General features: G+C 48.2%; 1 protein-coding gene and 1 non-coding gene across 3 annotated transcripts in view; both read left to right on the forward strand.

Moving 5' to 3' along the window:
* LOC144153878 (uncharacterized) overlaps positions 1 to 25,900 on the forward strand; it is a 785,919-nt gene that overhangs the window by 283,412 nt on the left and 476,607 nt on the right. The gene's annotated exons all lie outside the window — the stretch shown is intronic.
* Trnat-ggu (transfer RNA threonine (anticodon GGU)) lies at positions 13,040 to 13,112 on the forward strand. Its single transcript has one exon. It is a non-coding gene; the product is annotated as a tRNA-Thr (tRNA).

Here is a 25,900-nt window from a genome sequence, read left to right on the forward strand (position 1 = left end):
GGCCGTTTTACGTAGTTTTCCGCCTGGAAACGTCGTGTTAAGTGTTGGGCCTACGTTCCTCAACGGGTGTGCGAGTTGTGCGGATATGTGTAGCCGTGACCGAGACGTGGTTAACGCGGATCTCTGCTGACAAAACGACGACTGGTATCCGTCGGTGGCGCCGCACAGTTTTCGTCTGCATTCGCTCCCCTCTGAACTGCGGTGACAAGAGATTTTGTGCTGTTCGGAGCATTCGAAAGGTGACAACTGGTTAGGTTTACCATTTTCAAATCAGGCGTTGGCGACAACAAACATTTTTCGCGTCGTTGGCTGCAGTGCGCGTAAGGTCTGTTCTTGTGTCCGTCGCAGTGGTAATGGAGGAGACTGCAAGTGAGGAGGAACTTAGAGGACATGTTCTGAGACATTTGCGTTGAGTAATGATGATGATGATGATACAAGGAGTTTCCAGCGAAAGTTGTGTGCCGCCGGCTGGCTCGAAGGATGGATCCGCGTGGAACCAAGATTGCCGGTGAGCTTACTACATAACCAATCATTTTTCCCTAAATGGACACAGTGTATAATCGGCTCATGAGAAATTAGGAATACCCACAATATCTGCTGCAAATGTTTACGAAACAGCGCGATTTTTCTGGCTGCACTTTGTGCACTTGTTGCGCTTCGGGTTCCGAGACTGCGTTTATTAATTAATTGAAATATATCAGAAAATAGCAGTGTCAGCATTTTGTGAGGTTTTGTAACGGCAGTAGAGCCCTGTTACAGAGCGAAAATTACAATCACGAAAATTGCAGAGCTCTGTGTAATTTTCGCGATTCAAAAACCGGTTAATAGGGAATAGCTATTACAAGCTCTCGCTGAAACTTCTACACATCAAGATATACGAAACATTTATATCTCGTGAACTGGTAGCGATGATGTGAAACATGGTTGAGTAGACGGGACAACACAGAAGATACCTCACAGGACTATCGCTGGTCCTCTGTGGTCTCTTCTTTGTGGTCCCTTCTATACCACGATACTCAACCATGTTTCGCAGTTCGAACCAACTAGCCCTCATTTATGCATTGACTAGCGATAAGTCTGGTGACACCGGAACATGAAGAAGTTGGGTTTTGAGTGCAATATCAGGGCTCGCACACGCTTCGTCACTGATGTACAGACACTCGGTCGCTTTGCATGCTGTTGTTAGGAGGCGCTGCTCCTTTCTTAGTAGCACCGTTTCACGAACGCGAGCACTTGTGCACGAGGGCTTTTAAAGACGATAGGTTTTGGGGGTACTTAAACCGAAAATTTTGCTGTCTTTCTGCGAGTGAGTGAGTGAGTTAGTGAGTGGGTATGTAGGTGGGTGGGTGAGTGAGTGAGTGATTGAGGAAAAATATTTTTTTTAGTGCGCGCGAGTGAGTGACGTCCAGTTTTGCCGAGTGTAGCAACTTTTTTCTTCTTTTCTTATATGTATTGCGCTGTTACGATTTTCTTTCAACGGGTAACCATACGGGTGCGAATTGTGAAAATGCGTCCAAGTAACCTTTGCAACAAATAAGCGAAGTTTCTACGTATTACTAGGCTTTAAGATGAGGTTAGTTTCCTGGGGAAGGCAGTCTCCTCTGCAAAAAAGAAAGCAAAAAATCGTGTCACATGTACTGGTTGTCGGCGGTATACTACACACACCCTCTCATAATCGCCTCATCTGAGCGCGTTGCGCTGACAGCTGGCTGCCTGGTGGTGGTGTTCCGTGCCCCAGCTCACCACGCCGACGAGAAACAACGCGCTTTCTTGTCGGCACGCACCGCCAGCCATTGTGTTGCGGAAAAAGAGAGCCGTGGTGGCATCCCGTGCATTGTATCGCCTAAGACGCCGGAACGTGTATCCGGCCCGCAGGAGGGCCACGGTCATTGCATGGCTTGCGAGACATTAGAAGAGGGTGAACCCGGAAGGAAAGTGCCCGGCGCGGATACTGCACAACACCGTCTCCGCCACGCTATATACTTACGCGGCACCCCCGGCCGCATAAGGCACGCATAAGCGCCCGTGCTTGTTCGCAGGCACGCGCGGTGATGCCGGATCGGGAGCTTTGTTGCGCGGTCTCCGCGGCGTTCTCCTCATCGCGTGCCGGCGGAGGCGTCCGCGGTTGGGACGTGGGCTTCCTCCTGCGGCCGAGCGAGCGAGCGCCGCGGGTCGTTCCACTAATGGTAGAAAGACGGTAACCTCGTGTGGAAAGGCGGTAACATCGTGTGGATCGTACGGTACAAATCGTGCGCTAAAGGAGTGAGGTGCGGGGATAGAGAGGATGCGAGGTTAAGGTGCGTAGAGGTTCGTGGCTTTACTGAAAGCATTGTTCTTTGGATCTTCCTTGCCCGTTTCGTAGTACGTATTGTGCGTTCCTTCCTTCCGTTTCTGAGTCGAAGGCAAAGTATACGTGGTTTCTCCCCTCTGTCCCAACGTAGCGGATGTACAACGGTAGGAGGCCCCGCTGGCGCATTCAGTTACTTCCCATCGGCGAAGGGTGTGATGTTCTTGGACTGTGGCGCAGTTACTACTGGCATGCATATTTAAAGGAATTGCGCCAACTTGGGTGTTAATTTGTCTTCTGCTCTCTTCCCAGGGACCGGTACATATGACAAAGCGTCAAGCCACACCAACTATTACGACATCTTGTTGTGTCCCAGCTTCTGTCGTGCACCTGTGGTTCATCATCATCATCATCATCACCACCATCATCATCATCATCATCATCATCATCATCATCATCAACATTAACAACAACAACAACAACAACATCATCATCATCATCGTCGTCGTCGTCTGCCTATAACCATCTCTCCGAGGTAGTTATATTCTTGAATTCTGCTAGCGTTTCCTTTCCTAAGCTGGGCAGGACGTTTTTGGCATGCTTATTCCTCATTAATTTAGATTTTTTATATTTCTTTTTAGCCCCGCGGCCATGAATTCTGATTGTAGTACCTCAAGCATTGTTTGCATGTGTTCTGCAGTCTCAATCAGCAAGACTATGTCGCCCACAAATCTCGAATGGCTCAACTATTCCACGTTTACCCTTAATCCTATGTTTTTCCAGTCACGCTTTCTAAATAGCCCCTCCAAACATGCTGTGAATAGTTTTGGCGATATGGTATCTTCCTGTCCTACCCCATTACAGATCAGAAATCTATCGCTTTGCTTGTGGAGGGTTATCGTTCCCGTGCATCCCTTATATATGTCTTCTAGAAGCCTTATGTTGGTTTCCTCTATTCCCTGGTCTTTTAGTGCTTCTAGCATGGCTGCTGGGAGTACGAAATCAAGCGCTTTCTCATAATCTATAAATGTCATGTAAAGGAGTTTAGTGTACTCTGCGTATTTTTTATCACTTTATTGACGGCATGGATGTGATCCATGGTTGAGTACCACTTCCTAAACCCAGCCTGCTCTCTGGGTTGTTGGGAATCCAGGCTGTCACCTATGCGGCTAACTATAACTTTGGTAAACAGCTTGTACACAACTGGTAGTAGGCTGATGGGTCTGAAATTCTTGAGGTCCTTGGGATCTCCCTTCTTATGAATCAGAATAATATGTGGGCGTTTTTCCAGGCCACGGGCACTTTTTGAGTCTTCAAGCATTCCGAAAATAGTACAGCAAGCTTTTCCAGTACAATGTCTCCTCCCTCCTTTAAAAGATCCACGGTTATGCCATCTTCACTGGCAGCTTTTCCTCTTTTCATGTTTTTCAGAGCCTTTCGAACTTCCTCTTCATTTACTAATGGGACATCGCAAGTTGAACTTGTACTCTGAGTAGTTTCCCCTGATCTAACGTCGCTGGCACACAGCCTGTGGATAATCGTTCTGCTACCTTTATTATCTCGTCCAAGTTGTGCGTAATGTTATCCTGCTCGTCTCTGAGTTCATACAACCGGTCTTTGCCGATGGCTAGCTTTCTCCTAGTTGCTTTAAAACTTCCCCATATTTGCAGCGTTTCCTCGATCACTCCCATGTTATATGCCCGAATGGCGTTTGTTTTTCTTCTGTTAATCAGTTTCGAAAACTGGGCTAATTCAATTCGATCCGCCGTACTTGACACTTTCATGTTCCTACGTTTGACAATTACTTCCTTCGTTTTCTTAGTTTTCCAGTTTGTCCCCTACATGTTGCTTCCCCCACAGCTGCTGCCGATTCATTGAGTGCCGACGTTAGGTTGTCATTTAGCTTGTCTACACTGACCTCGTTCTGCTCGTTCACAAGCGGAAATGGGTTTAATGAGTTATTTTAAACTTCTGCGATCTTGCTCTGAATGACTGCATGCGGGGTTTTTTCGTTTTCACGACATTGCTTCTTTCTCTTTTGAGATTCAGCCTTGGCTTGTATCTGGCCATCCTATTATCACTGCTCTGGATCTTACTTAGTACCTCTACGTCTTGCACGATACCTGGGTTTTCACTTAAAGTGAAGCCAATTTCGTTTTTTGTTGTACCATCAGGACTTTTCCATGTCCATTTCCTATTCTTTCGTTTGTGGAAGAATGTGTTCATCAACCTCAGGTTATTTCTCTCTGCAAATCCTACCAGTGAATCTTCTCGACTGTTGCGATTGTCTTTTCCGAAGTTTTCCTCTGACCTTTTTCCCATTTGCTTCTTAACAACCTTTGTGTTCAAGTCTCCTATCACAATAGCGAACTGCGTTGTTGGCGTCTTCATTGCTGATTCGACGTCCTCGTAGATACTGTCTACGGCTTCGTCATCATAGCTGGTTGTTGGCGCATAGGCCTGTACTATCGTTAAGCTGTACCGCTTGTTCAGCTTGATCACGTAAGCCGCGACTCTCTCGTTAATGCTGAAAAACCCCTCCATGTTTCCCAATCTTTTTCTCCAGATTAAAAATCCCACGCCATGTTCTTTTTTGTCTTCGTGTCCACTATACTAGAGAATATGTCCGCTAGTTAGCGTCATAAAACCTTCTACTGTCCTTCTAACTTCGCTTAACCCTGTAATATTCCACTTAATGTCCTAGAGCTCTTCTAGTAGTACAGCTAAGCTTCCCTCGCTAGACAAGGTGCGTGCGTTGAACGTTGCCAGAGTCAATTCGCAAAGGCGGCGTGTCCGGACCCAGAGATTCTTAGCACCCACTGCTGTATCGCTCTTCTGACCGCCGCAGTGGACTGGTGCTCTGCAGCTGCTGGGGACTGAGCGCCAAGAGTTGAGTTGGTTAGTCATGGGAGGTGGAGGCCAACTACCAGGGTGGCCAGATCCTTCTCTGGTGAGAGATGGCTGTTTATATCCCTAAGATCCTTCCTAGCATGGTTGTACCTTTCTACTGTAGCTTAGCCTCTTAGGTTTCCGGCATGATGGTTACTTCCGGATCAGGCGGCACTCCATACCTGCATGTGTTGGGTACAGAGAGTCCCTGTTGTTATTGCAGTAATTTTTTCGTGATAGCGGCTTTGTAAGGCTGACAGACTGTGTTCGAATTAGCGAATACAGCTTGAATACAGCTTGTGTTGGGTTCCTCTCATCGCTCCTGGTGTAATAAAATTTTGCGATCTACACGGCAAATTGGCGATTATTATTGTTGCTATCACATTTTCGGGCCTTACGAGCTGAATGAACCCAAGGGTATACGAGGCGTGCCATTTATAATATCAATTAAACCACCTCTGCTCCTTCAATTGGGACCAAATTATCGTAGACACGAGCACCCCCCTCCCCCGCATTTTTTGTCTTCACCAGAAAAACAGCCACCACGAATGAGAATCGAACCTGCAAGGTTAAGCTCACCTGCACAGTGCCTTAACGACTGACCTACCGCGGCGTTCTGACACTCTCTCCCGGTTACTGTACTACACTTGTCAGACGCGTAAACTGTCTTCGGAGTACCCTCCAAAAACGACGCCCGTCTAAAATAGAAGGGTTCACATTTACTGACTTTTAGGCAATCATCGACGTACATCAAGTCAATTCTTGCGTGATAGAAAGCTTCAAACGCAACCAGGGAACGGGACAGCCGTGTTAGCACAACACATTTCCTTTGTTAAACACTTCACTCTCGCTCTCGCCCGCAGCGTTAATTTGGGAATTGGAAGTTTTCTTAGCCTTGCTTAACCCCACCACGACCGCCCAATGTTGGCCGAGTCGACATCGTTCTTCCTCCCTTCCTTTCAGAATTTCAGTGAAAAATGAGGGACTATTAGCAAGGTGTTTACAAGTTTAACATATAGGAAATAAATTAAATCCGTTCCACTCAATGTGAAGGCTGTCGGAAGTGCAAAGCAGTGATTCGCCATAATGGGTTGTAGTGCCGTTATCCGCTCACTGCTACCACCCAATGCAATAGACCTTTCCGGAAAGTTGCGCGCGCCCCCAAACGGCGGCCGCAAAGCAGCCTGGGAACTGTGAGCGCCGCAGCAGCCGCCGCTGCCGCACGGGCCGCTCTTCATGTAGGTCTGCCGTGCTAGAGTGAACTAGAATACAAGTATTCTAGTTCACTCTAGCCGTGTCAAACCGTGCCGTGCGCGACCGCGCCTGTGGAGGCAGCATTTTTTGACGGTGCAGCTTCGGCGTTTTAACAGGGTGTGATGCATGCAGAACATCTGATATCCTGGACAGCTGTTTTATTAACTGGCTTCTTTTTCAAACTTCAGCATTCTCACCACAGCCCGATTTCTTCAACAAACTGCTGCATTTTGGGGAGTTGCAGTGTGTATCCCATGGATTCATGCTACACTATGTCTGTATTTGTTTCAAGTACTGTTGCCTAAGAGGTGGCAAGTCTTATCGTGCAATCCGGAGCTCTTTTTCTGTTTTGGGCTGTGTGTAAATATGAAAATAGAAATGATTATTTCAGTCGAAAAAAAGACGAGGCAGCTGGTATGGTATCATTGCAATAAAATACACGTACACTTTTATTCCGTTAGCAAAACTAACGAATACCGACTAAAAGGTAAAACTTTTCAGAGGGCGCTAATACAAAACACGCATAGTTGACATTTTGCTTACTCGTCGATTGAGAAGTGGTTTATGTAGGAAGTTGTTCAGGTAGCAACAAATTTTCCATATCTGGTTTGCCTTGTCAGCCATCGCATTTGGTAAATCATACCACATGTAGTATTCCCAAGTTCTTCACTTCTCGAATAACTCGCTCAGCGTGTCTCCTCAGGTTGGCGATCTGCCGTGTGCGTGTTTACTCCGCTACTGTCAGTTGACGCCGACCATTTTACATGGGGGGTATTTAACGCCAGGTTCACGGAGCTCATCTTCGATCAAGAATCCTGGGTCAGCTATGGCGAGCTGCCTCCTTTGTTTTCACACAGGAAGCACACCACACCTTAAAAGTGGGAAATAATTCCACAATGAGCGACCTAAAAGAAATAGTTGAAATGCTGAACTCACAACAGCAGATACCCCGTTCCTCTAATGCCGCAGGAAATGGGCTGCAGGCAGTCGCTGTCGTTGAAGAAACCTCATCGTTGTCTGCTGGAGCGAAAGCATTGCTTTATCGCTTTGTTACGCCCTTTGTGCTAAAATTTATTACAAAACGGGTGTTGATTACTCTGAGCTGACAGGAGTATCTCGACAGTGCTGAATATCACTAGTTCGTCTTGGATGCCTTGAAGCAGTACGGGCACTTAGTAGGGCGGCGTTTCGTTCACTTCGCGGCAGCTAGGAAACAAAAAAAAACATAAAAAGCATAATTTACGTTATAATGCTGGGCTTAGCTGTCTTTACCGGACGACACTTCTCGGTGAAGACCCGGTGTGGAAAAATGGTCGCATACGGTCCATGCAACATTTGCGTCTGCTCGCGTTGAAATGGGCTCCACATATCCTGTGATGCTCGGACGGCTCCGACAAAGCGAATCGGCCATCACAACCCTGGCGATTTATCCGGCGAACACATTAATCCTATTTAATTTTCTTGTCCTTCGGAAACTTGTGCAACGAAACATGCCGGTCTCGTAGCGTATTGTTGTCACAACCGAGCACACAGCACGTTTGTCCGCCTCCTGCAGCTTCTTTGGCGCAATATCATCAGTATAGCGTAAACTACAATCGTCAAGGCAGGTCGTAAACGAGTGTAGCTTTATACACGCGGAAATGCATAACGAATAACGTGTGCACATGATTGGGCTTCTTCGTTTTCCCACTCGTCCCCCCGCCCTTTTGGGCTGCCGGAAGCAAGAGCTGGTTATTTGTATTTTTCTCGGGGAGCTCAAGTGTCACATTTGTTTTCTATTTCCTCGCGTTGAGGAATGCCTCTTTTTCCGCGGGTCGCCAGGAGCGCGAAGACGCTTTTCAACTGCCAGCAGCTGGTTCCACTCTGCAAGCTAGTAGATGACGTTGCTAGCAGACGACAAAAGGTTCTCGTGCGGAGCAGGCAGTTTAAGAAGGATGCGGAGTTTATTATTTTGGATTATCTGGTTTACAAATGCTTTCTTTGATGCGGAACATAACTTTGAAAGCACAGCATTTCACTCTACCTAAACTTAGTCCTTTGACGGGCTCGCTCCGCGCACGCGGCGCGCGGCGCGACCACCCCGTCGCCGCTCGCACCGCGCGCGCTCGCAGTTCCCATGTCGCCTTGCGCGGGCCCGCCAGGGGAAGGAGCGGCGCTGCAGTTTCTGGAAAGGTCTATTCACATTTCCCGCCTCGCAGTGCTCGCGCGCCCCCTGCCTAAAACTGCGCCAGCGAGAGTTCTGTTCTTTTTGTTCTCGCTTTTCCTCCTGCACGTGTCGGCGTTGCACGGCCACTTCTTTTTAGCTTACTATCGTAAAAACCGACCCAACGAGCGTTCCTAACAAAGTGAACGCGAGCGTTGCCGCTTAATTCTGTATATTTTGCCTCGAATGTACCTGCAGTTTTCTTTGTGCTAAACAACGGGGAGATGTTAAGCGCCAGCGGTTCGTGAGTTTGGAACGCTTGTGGCTATACAAGGTGTCCCAGCTATCATGCACCAAGATTTAAAGAAAGAGTAATGGCGTAACTCGAAGAAAACCTAGTGCATAATGTTTACAATACTGCAGAGAAGCGGGCAGCATTTTTTTTCATTATGAGACTTAACTAATTAATTGTGATTAATTATCTAACCCGAGAAGTACTGTCCTAATCACTGAAGTGTCAATGAGGCACTTGTAGGTACCCACGAGGGGCATCTAACTGCGGTATTTTCAGCATCGAACTAACTGCGTACTCATTTATTCTGACTGATATAAAAAAAATACCACGTGACGGTGCCTCCGCGCGTATCGTAAAGCCATGCCCTCAAACAGTCTGCCTCTTAGTTAGCCAGCATGAAATAAACAAAAGAAAGAAAGACAAAAACCCGATCGAGTTTGTGCCTTATCTGCACATGCACCCCGCAAATCTTGCTGTTGCTGCTCCTTTTATGCATGCCATTATCAAGGTGATGCGCTGTCTCTTCGGCCGGGTGACAGGCGAAGCAGTTGCTTTCAATCAACTTATTTGGGGGCGCTGCTTTACGATGCGCGCGGTGAGCGCCATCACCTGGTATTTTTCATATTTCGCGGGTTTTCTTTATCAGTCAGAATAAATGAGTACGCAGTTAGTTCGACGCTGAAAATACCGCAGTTAGATGCCCCTCGTGGGTACCTACAAATGTCTCATTGACACTTCAGTTATTAAGACAGCGATTCTGGAGTTAGATAATGAATTACCATTAATTATCTAAGTCTCATTAACGAAAAAAATACTGTCCGCTTCTCCACAGTACTGCAAACATTATGCACTATGTTTTTGTCGAGTAACGCCATTTCTCTCTTTTTTTAATCTTGGTGCATGATAGCTGGGACACCCTGTATAAATCGCTTGGCTTTCGAAGCCTCTGGGTTACGCCGCGATGACAGCCCCTACGACGGAACGTCGTGTGGCTCTACTTGGGTGCAGCGAGCGAGCTACGACGACAAATCGAGCCCCTAAAGTGCTCTGCACATAAAATATAACCATCGTTTCGAGCGAAAAGTGGGGCATTCGAACGGCCGAAGCTGATCCGGACCACGAGACGTGCGGCTGCGGTATACAGGTAGAGGAGATGGTACGGCCGCTTCAATGGACGTCCGCCCTGACCATGCGCGTATACCAGAAGCAGCGGCCCTCTCAGGTCCGTCCGCTCCACTTGCGCTGATCGACTGACCCCTGCGCAATCAGTTACGCTCCTCTCGCGGTCTGCGAGATCCCCTTCCCGTCTCCTTCTCGGCCCCCGTCGTCGCGCTTTCGTGACGAGAGCGGCGACCCGACGAGCAGCGGCTGTCCTCTCCATGCGCCAGAGTGAACGGGGCAAATAACGGGGGAACCAAGTGGGAAGCAAAGCAAAGCGGCAGGAATTAGTTGGCAGCATGAGGCAAATAAAAAGAGACACAAACAACTCAGTATCCATCGGCGGTATGTCATCGTCGCTGTCGTATGCATGGTGTATGCCCGGGAGATACGACGCATACGAGCTGTTTCGGTTCCCCGGATGCTTCGTTGCTTCTCTTTCCATCAGTGACGTTGCATTTTCCTTATTCGTGTACACACGAATAACGCGAGGTGCGAGGTTCGGTGACCAAGTATTGAGAGAGAGAGAGAGAGAGAGAGAGAGAGAGAGAGAGAGAGAGAGAGAGAGAGGAGAGAGAGAGAGGGAGAGAGGGAGATAGAGAGAGAGAGAGAGAGAGAGAGAGAGAGGGAGAGAGAGAGAGAGATAGAGAGAGAGAGAGAGAGAGAGAGAGGGAGAGAGAGAGAGAGAGAGAGAGGGAGAGAGAGAGAGAGAGAGAGGGAGAGAGAGAGAGAGAGAGGGAGAGAGAGAGCTCTTTAGTATAAGAAAGCAGAGAGGTCTGCTGGCATGTATTCGTCTACATGCTACTCTACGGTGATGGGGTGAAGGGAATGGAATAAAGGCCATACAGGAAACAGGGCGAAAGAGAGGGGGAAAATGGAAGAGGTAAAAAATAAGGTAACATGGAGTGGGTCACGTAAAAGTCCAGGTGGCCTCACATGATGAGGATGTATAGTTCTACATTGTATATGCGACGCCGATGTCGTCTGAATAATCAAACACTGCATCTAGTACTTTTCGCTGGGATGATGAAGATGACCATGGTCCGAGAAGAGCTTGCAGTGATATAAGTCCGTCGTTGAGGCACTCGATCTTCTTGGCGAGGGGGTTCCTTTCCTGGTTGTACGCCGGACACTCTAATAAGATGTGTTCAACAGTTTCTGGCAAACCACAGCTATCACAATAAGGGTTTGTGGTTTGACCGAGGCGATGTCGGTAAGAGTTCGTAAGTGCTGCTTTGAACATTGCGTAATGGGTGCAGGATTCATTGTTGTGGCGCTTTGGGTCCCTAGAACATTTTTGTGCGCAACCTTAGTTTCTTTTTTTTTTTTACGTGATTCGTACTTTTCACTGTTTTTCCTCAAAGTTGATGACTTATGATAACTTGGAACTCCCGCCCATGACACCACGTAATGCGTCTTCATACTCTGTTAGTGGCAGTACTTTTGCAAGCTAGCGTCAATGTTCGCGACAAAAAACAACTGAGGTTTCTCTCTGAATTGGGCAACGGATTATCTGTTCTGTCATTCGTTCGCGTTCGGGATGAAGTTTACTCATCGGGAATCAATGAAGAATGCTACGAAGCCGATGCTGGAAAGAAAAATTTATTATAAACTCAAACAGTCATTTGTTCTTACTTAGTTTAGACTCTTTCAGGCAACCTGTATACACCAGTTTCATCGTTATATATTCTTCTGCACTGCGTAAATATCATAACTCAGGGCGTTCCCGAAGTGCCAGCTTCTTCGGTGTCGCAAGTGCTGTCTATTTGTGAGGCTGGTTTTTCCGAGGATATAGGCTTGCCGTATCCCCGTTTAGAAAAAAAAAGAAGCTGAGATACCCGTTCTCCATCGAGACACGTCCCTTAAGTCAGAAACCAGGATCATACCACAAAAAAAAAAAAAAAATGCTGCGGTTAACATCTGCTATCGTCCATGTTCGAGACGAACGCTCCGAACGTCCACTCAACGTACGGAAACAACCTTGAGGCTTGTGCGGACGTCCCGAACGACGCTGCCCGTGTAACTGTAACTCAAGACGATTCGCATATGCAGCTTTGTCCGGTCCGTTTACGGCCGGTAATGTTCCGCTCCAGAAGGACGGGGCGATCGGGGGCGGGTCACACTTCCTGCCTTTTACGACTCGTCCTCACGATGGCGCCCGTATTGAAGGTCAGCGTGTCGATTCGAGAGGCGAAGAATCGACGATAAGCACTGGAGCACGCCGACGCGTGCTGTTCGTCTCGGGGCAGCGGAACTGGTGCAGAGACACGGCTGGCACCGCGGACTCATTGGCTTTGGAAGTTGCGTGCAGCAACAGAACAGCAAACTGAGCGAGCTGGTAGGAGTTCACCAGGAAAAAAGCTGCGCAAAAAAAAAGGCACTTTTTAAGAAGCAATTGACAGCACGAGCGTAGACTGTCACTATTCACACTAAAGAACAGCGGAGGGGCGAGGACGGAAGCAGTGACAAACTAGAGCGCTGTCCTCGTCCCTGCGCTGTTTTTTGGTGTGAATAATGTGTACCCAACTAGCCCAACGGCAAGCCTTAGTAAGACTATCACTATATTTTATTAACAGAAAGACGGAAAAAAACTGTTACATATCATCAACACGCTTGAAGACGAAGAGTAATAAGACTGCTCCTTTGCTCGAGCGCGTGCTGCTTCTATTTCATCAAACATTTTCTGTTCCATGACGTCACTCATAAACATCATTTATTGAAGCAAACGGTGGTGGTTGAGCCGTAAACACGAACTGAATATATATATATATATATATATATATATATATATATATATATATATATATATATATATATATATATATAAGCTTAAGAGGTTTCAACGCTGGTCGACCACTCTGGACATGTCGTAGACACTCGAGTCACGGCCCGGGGGTTAAAAAGAAGGTCCCCTTCACCCCGAGTAGTCCGAGTGGCGCTGGCTACCACCCCCAAGTGCAGGAAACAAAAATACCTTAGCATAAATACCCGAGAAAGTGCTGGGGAAACAGCCCCGCCGGTAGCGTAGTGGTTATCGCACCAGACCGGTATTCTGGAGGTCGTGGGTTCGGATCCCACCCGGCGGGCATTTTTTCACCACTTTCTTTTCGACTCAAAAAATTCTTCAACTCTTTCTATGACCCACCACAACCTCCCCTTTGCTTTCCGAGGTTTTCTTGACTGCCAACCCTTATTTTCTGTCTTATTTCACGGAGCCCCTCATTTCCCATTTTCTGATTCGCTATATATATATATATATATATATATATATATATATATATAAATATATATATCGAAAGGCGTGGGTTCGGTCCCCACTCTGGGCGCGTGTTTTTCTTTCTTTCTTCTGTGTATTAAACAAAATGTTGACCTAATTAACCGCAGTGAAAAAGAAAAGAGCCCAACCACACCCCTATGCCTCCTTTGGCGTTGTAGACTGCTGACCTATCTTTCTGTATATATATATATATATATATATATATATATATATATATATGTATGTATCTATACACACATATATAAAGGTGTGCGCTTGATAAATACAATACAGGAAGATACAAGAACAAGCATGTCTGCGGCCGGGACCAACAAGATCAGAATGTTGATGAATACGAAATTCCAACGTGCTTAACAGGGTTGACTGAACAGTTACCAATAAATTGTAAAAAAAAGTAAACGTCTAGTAAGTATACTTTTCGAACGTTTTGTTCTTAAACGTAAGAAAATGTTTTGTTACGTCTACTAGGAAAGCGAGGGCGGGGGGGGGGGGGGGGAATCAGGGGACTTAGCCATTAACTTGAGTGCACCGTCCCTGTCTCAAAAATAGTACTGCTGTAACAATAGCTGTGAAATTAGCGTTGGACCAACGAACTAGCAAAACTGGCGCAGATAAAACGATAGAGCGCTTAATAGGGCTGTTCACTGAATTGTTACCCATAAACTACAGGAAATGGCGGATAAAAATATTAATCAGGTTACTTAGTTACTAACTATCAGGTTGCTTAGTTACTAACTGGAGCGTACCGCCCGTCTTGTAATAGGTGCGGCTGTAACGGCAGCCATGAAAACAGCGCGCTAATAGCGAGAAACTGCATTTGGGCATACACCGATTTTAATAAGCAGATAAAAAAGTTTTCTGGAATTTGTGTGCGTCATATATAGGCTTACTCTTTCATTTCCAGTCTTCACTCGGATACTCTCCATGGCCTGTTGTGGTTTTTCGGGCGTAGAAGATTGATACTACACTCCTCAATGTTCAATCCGTTCAACTAGCCTTTCCTTCCGAAGTCATTGTAACTTCCGGACGATTCGCATACGTCAGAACGTGTTATGTTCTAACAACGTTCATATGCTTCCCGTATTGTGTTCCCAATTCAGATTAAGCCTCGTAATGACCGCACGCACATTACCCCAAAACCGGAGAAGCGGATCGGCGTTCGTCCATCTCCACGAGCGCTGCACGGAAGCTACAGCACCCGGGCCTCGCAGCGTGGCCCGGTCGCACCGTCGTCGTCATCTTCACGCCGCTTGAGCGGTCGCCGTTGGCGCGCGAGCGCAGAATGTTCGACACGCGCGAAGTCGATTACACTGGCAAGACCGTCAGCATCGGCTGTCGTGCGGGCTTCCCTTATCGTTTTCCGGAGGCGGTGGCGGTCGTGTCAGGAATGCGCTTAGTGACGCTTTGTAACGATTGACCGTTGCGACCGGGTGCGATGTCGAAACGATCTCTCTCTCTCGGCCGCCGCCTTCTGGGTGCCATCGGCGGCCGCTGGGCGCCCTCCCGCATCGACGCGCCGATGATGGCCCGACCCGAACGGCTTCCCATTGTCTCGGCGTCGAGGCGTACGGAGAAGAATTCGGCGGTCCCGTTCTGCGGACATGGGAAACTTCGGTTCGGAGAAATGGGCAGTCGTTCGCGCGACACAATGTCGCGGGGCCGTTACCGCGAAGTTCACCCGTTAAAGCTTCGAGTGAAATTCCTTTTCCGCCTTGGGGGGTTCGTGTGAACGACGCAGGGAAGGGTGACAACGCGTACTTCGTCTGGCAGACGAGAATATTAGAGACCTAGCGCAGTTATCTAAAAGTAGAGTTGTCTGGTTGGCTTTTATGGAGCACTTGGGTTCGAAACTGTCGCCCTAAACGAGTGTGGCGTATTCCTGATGGCGAAGAGGAAGCCGCAGTTTAGTACGACGTTATTCTTTTTGTTTTGAGTTTTGCTTCGTTCTCACATTCCGTAAGCGAGTGGTAATTATCGGCTAAACGCCAAGAACTCCCCAGGGCGTGTCGTTATGTCTAGTTGGTGGCCGTTTCGGTTTCGATAGCTGATATGCCGAGGACTCAGCGGGAGGCCGAACGTCTGGGAACGGAAGAGGTCAATGAGAATGTTCGCCTGTCGGTTCTCACCTGCCACCGAACGTTGACTCGCACCTGGGTTTAAAAGTAAATTTTGTTCCCTCTGTGTATCTCTTTTCACCTTCCGTATGCCTGTTTTTTTTTTTTTTTTTTTTTTGTCTCCGACGAGATTCAGAGGCGTCGGAAGCACCACTTATCAGCGGCACGTACGAAGTGTCTCTTAGCGCAGTGACTTTTTTACAAATTCCGAAAAGCCGCCCTGGTGGAGCACTCCTGGATTCCAAGAGGAAACGTGACTTGCCTACAGGGTAATTGAGTAATCTCGTACCAAATATTTTGTTTAGCTGTTCTTTTCTTGTGTCGATTACCAGGTTCGTTCCTCCATGTAAAATACGACAAGGAAAAAAAACCGGTAGTCTGTGTGGCAAACGAAGTACGTCTAAAAGGTCGCTCGGGCCTTCGCGTCGTTACACAGTAAACTTTAAAGTTATTGGAATTAAAAGTTACTTCACGCATGCATATTCTATTCCGTCGGAATGTGCCGTTATAACCGTTCTCTTCATACCACATAGCATGAGATATCCGCAATTTATCCTTTAAACCGAAGTAGGGTGGAGGGAGTTCAGTGATGGTTTGAGGGACTAAGGGTGGGCAACCTGCCCTGCAAACTGAGGAGGGTGTAGTAATGGTGGAATTGAGAGGGCTGGAAGGAGGATGGTGGGGGGAGAGTGGGGAAGGGTATTCAGTTCAACAACAAAAAACAAAACTCTGTCACAAGAGCGCAAGAATGCTGCTCACATTGCATCGACATTGCATCGATCGAAGAATGGGTTCTGCCTTCACCCCCCTCCCCCCCTCCTTTTTTTTAGGCAGCCGTGAAGGTGCGGTGGTGTTGTTCAGCTTGAGTCGGTTGGTGGTAGCCTTGAAGCTGTCGCGGCAGCTAGCTATTCCATGACTCTGTTTACGCCGGGGAGCGCGTTCACCACCTCTCTCTAAATTTATGCACAGGTGGTCTCACCACCCGCGCAAAAATGATTGTCACACCTGTCCGAGGAAAAAAAAAGTTACGAAACCACCATATTATAGGTCATGTTGCGTGGGGCTGGTGTTCTGGCAGTGCCGGATACGTGAACCCGTGACGTTTAGAAGACGCGGCACCTTAGCTGGTCCCAACGATGCATTACAGTTTTGTTTTGTGCGTAGTTTCCTGCTTGATAGTTGTACACCGAAGCTCCATAGCTGCTTAACGTCATACAAACAGTCGAATTTGCTCACCACATCGGCATCACCTTCGCGGACTGTCAGCGCACAGCACATCACAAACTTCTGCAGCTTGTTGTTTTAGAGCAAAAGTTCTACTACGCTACGCCTTTCAAGGTCATTCATCACGTCGCAATGACCTTCAGCCGCGGGCGCGCCAGCTGCGCCTTTCGTACCGCTTCGCTTGCTCATAGCTTCCGAGATAACACGTGACTAGACGAGGGGAAAGCGGCTTCTTCGCTTGCGCCCAATCCCGCGTGGTTCGGCGCAAGAGGACCAAGGTACTGATCGAGGCTTTAACTACTGATATATCAAAACAATGGGCTGACTGAGTTTACAGGAACGAAAAACACGATGCACGAACACGAAAGCGCTGCTTTGCCGGCGCTTATTCCCTCAGTCTCGCCATTGATGGAGCGCCGGCTGGGAAGTTTGTGTGTGCCCTTCAGCCCAAAAGAAAAAAATGGATCCAATCATCCGGTTAAAGATAAAGCTAGATGGCAGGTCTCAATCAAAAGCATACTTTCACGAAACACTGTGTGTATAGTCTGCTTTCTCTCCTGATAACGAAATTTAGCAGTGTTAAACCTGAGCCATTCGTTATGTTGTGAAACGTCGTGGCTGCCAATAATTCCGTTTCCGGGAGAAATGTTTAAACCTCTTTGCCTTCCACTGAACTTTCGCCTCTTCTGCTGTCACGTGAGCACTTTCTAGGTGCCCTTGAGTGCATAATACACCTGAGAGCTGAATACCCTTGATGTTTTCCGGAGAATTTCGAGGGGACGGGCACGCGACGAACGAAAAGCAATACATCGAACAAAATAAAGTCATACCGGCTGTATTTCTTTCCATTTAGCGAAAAAAAAAAGAACGATGGAGCTTGGGAGGCCCAATGTTTTGTGTTTTCCTTGTCTTGGTGGCTCCAAATCCAGTCCAACAATAGCTGTAAAGAAACGATAGGGGTGACTAGGTCAGTCGATAAAATTTTTCGCGTTTGCTTCGCGATACCATACTCTAGTGACACAGAGTATGCTTTTGCCAGGTTTTAAAGCAGAATAAAAAAATACGTTACAATGAAACGGGAAAGAAAAAAAGCATTGGCGAACAAGCACAGCAAGATGTCTGCACGTTGTATTTACTATATGCGTTCTTCCGCACCGCTGAAGTATCAGCGGTCCTCACCAGTCGCCACCTTTGCAGGCACAAAAACCAAAACCACAGATAGAATCAGTACGTACCTACGTGGACCTAAAGAATCAAATTATTTTTCCGCCTCACTCAGAGCCATTACATGTGATAAGTGACGGTTTCTTTGCGTTCGTCACAGTCCCGCACACTTCGCGCTTTTTTTTTTCCGTTCGCCGTAACACTCGTGTTACTGGCCCTCACATCCTGTGTGCGCTTCTTCCAGGCGGCGAGAATCATCCGCGGCCCGAAGCGGACACGCCTCCCGCGCCGTTCCCCTGTGATTTACCCAAACGCGCCGCCGATTATTTCGAACCCGGCCGCCAACAGCCCGTCCCCGTCCCCTTCCCACTGTTTGCAGAGGAACGCTCGGACGCCTTCGGGGCCGCCTCGAAGCCACAGGTATCATCCGTCCAGGTGTTGCTGCGCGAAAGCCCCGCGAAATTCGGGCTCGGCCTACCCCGCGAGCGTACAGTTCTTTTGTCGCCGCGGTCCGCTGACCGGTTTGGGGCAGGAGGACACATTCATTGTACCGGACGCACATCATGCGTTTCCCTGCTCTTACTTCTGTGGACGTCGGAGGCAGCGTGGGAGGAAGGGGCAGCTCAGGCGTAGACTTCTAGGAACGCCATCTAGAAAAGAAAGCCCTACACGTTACCTCCCAGCCCAACTTCTTCAAGGCATGTGATGCAACACCTAGTTGGCCTGTCTAAAACACGTTTTCTTAACTGGAGCAGTTTCTAAAAGAGGAAGCCTCTTCACATGACATTCCGTGATGACGTCACAAGCGAGGCATTCCGACCTAGAAGGCGTTGATTGGTCGCAGGCACGCCCCGTGGCGAGAGACTGCAATTTCGCCTCATCGCCTCCGTTTTTTCTCCTTCGCCCCGCCTGTTTACCCCGGGTGTCGTTTTCCGCGCTCCGTGGTCTTTCTTTGTAGTCCGCCCTCCTGGACGCGGGCGTTGGACCGAACAGAGATCGGCCCCGGACCTGTCCGCACTTGCCTGTCCCCCGCGAGCTTTTCTTTAGCTTCTAGGGTGTGTTGTTTGCCGCTCTCGTCGTGGCTTTTACGAGCGCATTTTCCAATTTGGCCGCCACGAGTACCATCCCAGGAGTGGTGGCCTTCGCGTTTACACACACGTGCGTGGTTCCGTGAACGGACGTGGCCGAGGTTGTGGCAGCGTCTGGGCTCACGGCCGACCGCAGACGTACCCGCCTCGGGTGTGATGTTTGCACGTGTTTAGGAGCTCGACAAAAGCCCCTGAGGGCCGCGCTGAACGCTTCTGAATCAAATCGTCCATCTGGAAGCGCATTCGTCTGAATCGTGGAGGGAGGGGGAATTGTCGGTTACCTTGCGCTGAAGTAACCAAATGCAAAAGCGGCTACTCGCATTCAAACTTCAATCTGAACGGCTTGAACTTTATTTTTTTTAATTTTTTTTTTGGTCGGTGTATTCAGGCCTGAGCCCTTAGCTGCCACACGCTGCCTCGGAATAGAAAGCTGTAAAAGGTGGTTTTTTAACTCTTTCGCTACCGCGCCTATCAAAATCGATCAATTTGATCGATACTTTTGGGAGCGCCTTTTCATAGCGTTCCAGGCGTTTCTCGAACAAGTAAAGCTGTTCGGAGTTAGATCAGAAAATGGCCTTTCAAAATCAGTTTTGTTTTCATTTTTGCAACGGAAACGTGATTTTTCACACGCTTTTGAATCGCCGGGGTGTGGAAAAGGGGCGTGGTCATCGCGCGTCACGTCTACCAACGAAGAATGAGTGCAACTCGTAATTACTCTGCACCAGCGCTTGTTTTTTGCTATCAGGGCGTGAATGGGAAACTAGCAAACGATTTTCAATCGTCAGGTTCGCGCTCTGACAGTAATAATCCCAGAAATCGGCTAAAAATATCAAGCAGTGCCTGGTTGCAAAGGCACTTTATGATTTTAGGCAGTTTTATTGCCTTTGCGCAAGTTGTCCTAAGTACTCTGGTAGTTCTACTTACCCCAGGACCATTCCCAAACAGTTTACAACAGTTTCGGTTTCGTTTCTGCATCGCGAAATTCATATTTAGCGCAACCACGCAGTTACCCAACTTCAAGGCTAACTGCCATGGCGCCTGAAGCGTCCGCGACTGATCCTCGAACAAAGCACGCCGCTCCTGATTTCCCCCAACCCTAACCCGATTTCTGCGATAAGAACTTGAGATGCAAGTCAAAAGGTCACACCCAGTCGCCAGATATCTGTTCCGCCGAGGACAGCGCTGCAAACCGGCCTTACACTGCCAGCTGTTCGCCTTCCAGTTTCGTTTTCATGCGAGGGTATATCCGGGTGTCTAATGTTGCTGCTTAGTTGAACTGTCTATTCGGACGGAGTCTCTGATAAGTTTTTGTACTGTTTCATTTAAAAAATGTTAGGTGACGCTGCAATAGAGGAGGCTCGTTGTGCTGATCTTTTTTAGCGCGCGACTGCTACTCGGCCAAAGATCGCAGGGGACGATTCTAGCTCATCGTACCTCATTTTTGCGAGCAAGGCTACAATTGCGAGTGAGAAGATGATAATAAAGCTCAGCTTTATGTTTTGAGAGATAACTGACCGTGAACGACAACAAACATCAGCCACGGCGTTCCGTTTTCAACTTCATGCATGTTTTTTTTCTGCATCGCGTGCTTTTCCCAAATATTGTGCTCGCTGTAAATGCAAAGTCAGCCATTGACAAGATGTTTTTACGTTATGTGGGGGCAAATTGGTGCCTCTGATAACGTCAAACCGCCAGATTTATTCCAAGGAACCACCCAAAATTGCACAGTTTGAATTATAGGTTGGGCTTCACCGCATGACACGAGCACCGTGCGTGCTAACATTTTTTTTTATATCTGAAAAACTGTTCCGCGCAAGTCGACATTTTTTTAGGGTGTTTTCGAAATGTTTCCCTGCAAAATGTATATTCTAATTTTTTTCTACTACCGGTGGCTTGATATACACAACTCCTTTTTTATCATTTTTTTCGACAACTTGACAAAAATTTTAATTTTGATATTTTTTTTCACAACTATGATATATGAAAACCTTTAAAAAAACTGGTGTTATTGGAAAGGCCGTTAAATAATCTGCATTTTGTGCTCCTTCAATTAGTGCCTAACCAATTTTGTAGCAGGAAAAAAAATGTTTTCTTGGACCCCTAAAAATTGGTCAATTTTCTGCGGTAGCGAAAGAGTTAAGAGCTGGAAACGTTGAGGGCTTATGAAATAATGTTTCTCTTCCTTTTCCACGTTTTTGTGAGGAGTGCAAAGATTTCCGTCGACATTTCTGAGCGAGATCACTCTGTTAGTGAATGGGAGTTCATAGTAACGACTGTGATGATGTATCACGGAAAGAGCGAGCGAGAGAGAGAGAGAGAGAGAGAGAGAGAGAGAGAGAGAGAGAGAGAGAGAGAGAGAGAGAGAGAGAGAGAGAGAGAGAGAGAGAGAGAGAGAGAGAGAGAGAGATGACTTTATTCGATGCCCGAGATGGGTTCTGAAGGGTAGACGACTTGAACGGTCTCCCTTCCTCATCCGTCAGCCAGGATTCCTTGGATCCTCGCGGCGGCTTCGGCCATCCGGACTGCTGTCAGTTGTGACTCCGGTGTGGAGCTGAGCAGAACAGTCTCCCATTGTTCTGCAGTCTTAATTTTGTAGCTTCTAAGTGTATCTACATCGGATTGGCTATTATAGCCGGTCCTATTTTTTTGGAGCTCATGGCAGGACCATATCATGTGGTGTAGGTCGGCTCTGCTGTTGCACACAGTGCAGAGGTTTGCGTAAAGGTCTGGGTAGCAGCGGTTGAGGGAAACAGGGCTCGGAAAAGTGTTCGTCTGCAACCGTCGCCACGTGACTGCCTCTTTGCTGGAAAGAGTGTGGTGGGTCGGCGGATATTTGCATCTGGATAACCTGTAGGGATTTATGAGAGAGAACTTTATTGGTCATCTTTGCTGAGCGCAAGCACCCGAGAGGGCGCTAGGTTCCAGATGGGCGCTTCGTCAGATTGCGGCCTGGAGTCGGTGGTCCTTGGCGGCGTCATCGCCATCTGGACGACGGCAACGTGTACTTCGGTGATAGAGTTGAGCAGCTCGTCCTCCCACTGATGTGAAATCCGTGGTTGGTGGGCTGGGATTGGAGATGACAGGGCTAAACCGTGTGTGAGGGTGAAGCGGCTGATATTCTGCACCATTTGCAGGGTGCCTTGTATACATCTGGGTGCTGTCGATGGTACAACAGGAATTATCGCCGCGGCGTTGCGGCGGAGATTTACTGTTGCAGCACAGAACCGCGGATGCCTGAGGCAGCGTTCAATCATATTTACGACATAGAAACGCAAACAATCGAGTTCTACCTACGAACGGGTAATATATTTACGTAGATGCTGCACTTGTAAAAAAAAATCAAAGCCCCCCTCTCATTTAACGAGAAATATGGTTGAAACGCGAAGCTTTGTTCTATAAAACCTGCGTTAAAGCTAAAGTCCAAAATCCAAACTGCTTCGACCGTGTCGGAAGGGCGAAATCGGATAGACGCCGGTTTTGTAACACGATGGACCAAGTTTTGATTCTGGCCATGGGAAGCGTTTTTTAACACGAAAGTGTTTTATGCCTGGATACACCAAGATTTCATTGACGTCATATCCGTCACGGAAATGACGCTAGTACAACGAAGCAAGCAGCCTGTAAAGGGTGCACCCCTGCACAAAAGGTCTTCTTGCGGGGAAGCAACCTTTACTACTAAAGAGTACGTTATACGTAAGGTTGTTCGTTTTCGGATTTTTATTCCGGGGTACACCAAGATTTCAGTGACGTCGTATCCGTCACGGAAATGACACCAGTACACCTTTGCCGAAACGACCCTCCAGCAGGACGTCGCTCGCCAAGCACACCCACAAGACAGCCGCCGACCCGCAAATCATGCTCATTTTGCTGCAGATTTCGCTGCACATTTCACTTTCATGTTTTACCGATTCCAATGACAAAGGAATCAACCCCTGTTTTTTTTTTTTCTCGAGGCGCTTGGCGTGCCTTCACTTATCATCATCATGGCCACTTTGTGGTAACCAAATGTGTAAAGTTGGCGTTCCTGCAGAGCGTTTTCGAGACCGGGCGGTCGCCATCAGTAAGGCATAGAAACCTTCGCTTTAATATAATGCGATAAGAGCATACTGAATATTGCTCCGAATTCTGTACGCTGATACCGGGACGAAAAAAAAAGGGGGGAGGGAATTATGGCTAAATCGACCTGCGATCCCACTTCCCTTTTTCTTGATTTCTCTCAATATGAGGAGCGCATTCAGTCACAACTCCCCCCCCTCTCCCCCTCCCAAATGTACGGCACGTGCAGGACAACATACTGCGGAGCATTTTGTCAGATACTCAACGTGTCAAGAACTATGTCCCATCTATGGCCCGTAAAATAAAAGCTGAAATGAGGTTCTCCAGCTAACTTCACAATTGTGCCTTAGTTATCACTGCTGTTGCATACGTCCCCAAGACTGACATTATTGCAGTCTCCTGCGCTGCATTAGTGCTTGCCCCCCAATTTCGGGATTTCCCCCGGCAAGCAGACGGACACGCCCGCTACCGAGTCGAAACATTCCTGAACGCGTCGCCGGCGGTGTTTGAGGAAAAGAACCGGAAATTTTCGGCCCCGCCGCGGGCGAAGTAGGAGCGGGCGGGAAAATAAAAGGGAGTAGCCGCGTCCAAAGTCGCCGCTTTAGCAGCTGAGTCAATATACGCGTCGACGTCTCGTCTGCAAACACAGAACGCGTACTAGTGTCTTTTATTTCCTTTTTTCACCCTCGCTGGACCCAACTGGCGGCCACTTTGTGGTGTGACGCTCGCTTTGGTCCCAACCGCCCTCGGCTCGTCCAACAACTGCAACACTTTACACGCCTACGGTCGGCCCATCGCCGTGCAGTTAACCCCTGCCGTCGCGGGGCCAACCTGATATAGACAGGGTTGCACAGTGCGTTTGGCTTGTTGCTAGTTACGTGCAGCGGGCGGGTATTACGAGTGCACCAGCTTCGTTTGCGAGTACACTGCATGGAACTCTCGGGCCACGTGAGGGTTAGGCATTAAAAAAAAAAATTAGCGCCGGAAAACGTTTGAAAGCTGTTCGTTGAACTGTGGATCAGCTATGTCTGAAAACGTTACAAAAGTGTAAAATACTTCCCATTTGGGAAACACTCCGTCTCCTTTTCCGGGAAGTTCATTTTGGTCACGGATGCAGCATAGCCAGGCTGGCTCCTCAACGGCCCTGTTCGACATTCGCTTCGCTTCAAATTAATAGCACCTTGAAGGTGTGCGGAGGGTCCTGGTAACGCCTTCTCCTTGGGCAATGTTTTGAACGTTGCCTTGCATTCACGCGTAACTCAATAGTTCTCAAGTGCTGTGCGAAATATATTGGTCAAGTAGATATTATACAGCTTGCTTCTTACTCAAAATCACAGTGAAAAAAGCAGGTTCCGGGTTGTTGCGGGCGGGGACTTCTTATCCAACATTGCGCTTGAATTCTATAGCGTTACTAGTTGTGCGCTGTACGAAGTGAAGTTCAAACCTTGCGGCATGCAAAATATCGCTTCTTTAGAAGGGATTATCCCTTAGATCCCTGTAATGCGGAATTTGATGTCCGGGATTGCTGAGTACGGAAATTGAAGGATGGTGTGTGCTAGGAAAAGACTGATAACTCGATAGAGGCTTGAGATGAGGAAATTTGGTGGCAATGAATGGATTGGGACTGCGCAGGATAGGAGCAATTGAAAGTCAATGCGAGGGGCTTTCACTCTGCACTGGACTGAAATATAGTGTTGGTTATTATGATAATGACGGCGAGGATATTGGTGGGATGATGATGATGAGGGTGGAGCCGATAAGCTTCGTCGCAGTGCGTTAAACGACGCCCGTTATCCTTATATGGTCACGCTAATTGACCGAACTGCACCGAACTAAGGAGAAGAGAAACGCCGTTTTTCCCGCCATAAACGGACAGCTGCCCATATATACCGACCGTGGCGGGCTTATACACGGCGCATATTTACATTCCGACTCGCATATACGGTCACGGGCGGCAGCGGCGTGACGCCTAAAGCGCCGAAAGAATCGTTAAAACCTAGGGCGTCTCCTCTGTGCTTGCGACGCCCCCAGTTCGAGTTATAGACCCGGAAGCGGTCGTGAACTTAGGCACAGTTCTTATTTCGCGGCGGCACGAACCACGACGTGAAACATGGCCCGGCGTAGTTTGTTCTGGCGCGGCCAGGGAACTTGGTTGACCAAGGTTCTGTCTACGGGGGAGCGGGAATACACGATAGTGTAGGGAGAAATAACGCGAGCGCGTGGCGTGGCTCAGTTTGTTTTCGCACAGGCAGTAAACTTGGTTAGCGAAGTTTCTGACTACCAATCAGTAAATACGCGGCAGCGTACGTGACAGCGTGTAAAACAAGGGGCGTGGTGCAAGAATTGCAAAGCGCTCCAGTTAGGGCAGCAAACGCTAACAAGTTTGGTGGTTTCGCAAAAGCCCCAGAAATTTACGCTGGTAGTGCTAAAAACGCCAGTTGCACAAAGGTGCGCGGATTTCAATTCGCCCAGAGTTCTCTCTCTCTCTCTCTCTCTCTCTCTCTCTCTCTCTCTCTCTCTCTCTCTCTCTGATTTTGGCACGTGATTGATTGATTGTGGGGTTTAACGCGCCGACGCAACGCAGGTGATGAGGCACGCCGTGGTGGAGGGCTCCGGATTAATTTTGACCACCTGGTGATCTTTATCATGCGCCGAAATCTCGAACGCGTGGGCGTTTTCGGTTTTTGTCTCCAATCAGAAAAGCGGCCCGTGCGCCCAGGAATCGAACCCGCGACCCCGTGCTCAGCAGCGCAACGACTTAGCCACTGAGCCACCGAGGCGGGTGATTTTGGCACGTGCTGGCCTGAGAAACAGCCGGTAGTTTTGCGCGAAACCTGCATTTTTGAAGTCGTATCCGCGTCGCTACATTCCAGAAGGTTGAAAATTACGCATGCGCTAAGAAGTGCGCTGATGCCACATCTGCCGAGCCCTTTTCGTGCCAAGGGAGAAAT

Source organism: Haemaphysalis longicornis, unplaced genomic scaffold (genome assembly GCF_048455015.1).
Source record: "Haemaphysalis longicornis isolate Haplotype H1 unplaced genomic scaffold, Haemaphysalis longicornis Haplotype H1 scaffold_9, whole genome shotgun sequence".
In the NCBI taxonomy this organism is placed as follows: domain Eukaryota; kingdom Metazoa; phylum Arthropoda; class Arachnida; order Ixodida; family Ixodidae; genus Haemaphysalis; species Haemaphysalis longicornis.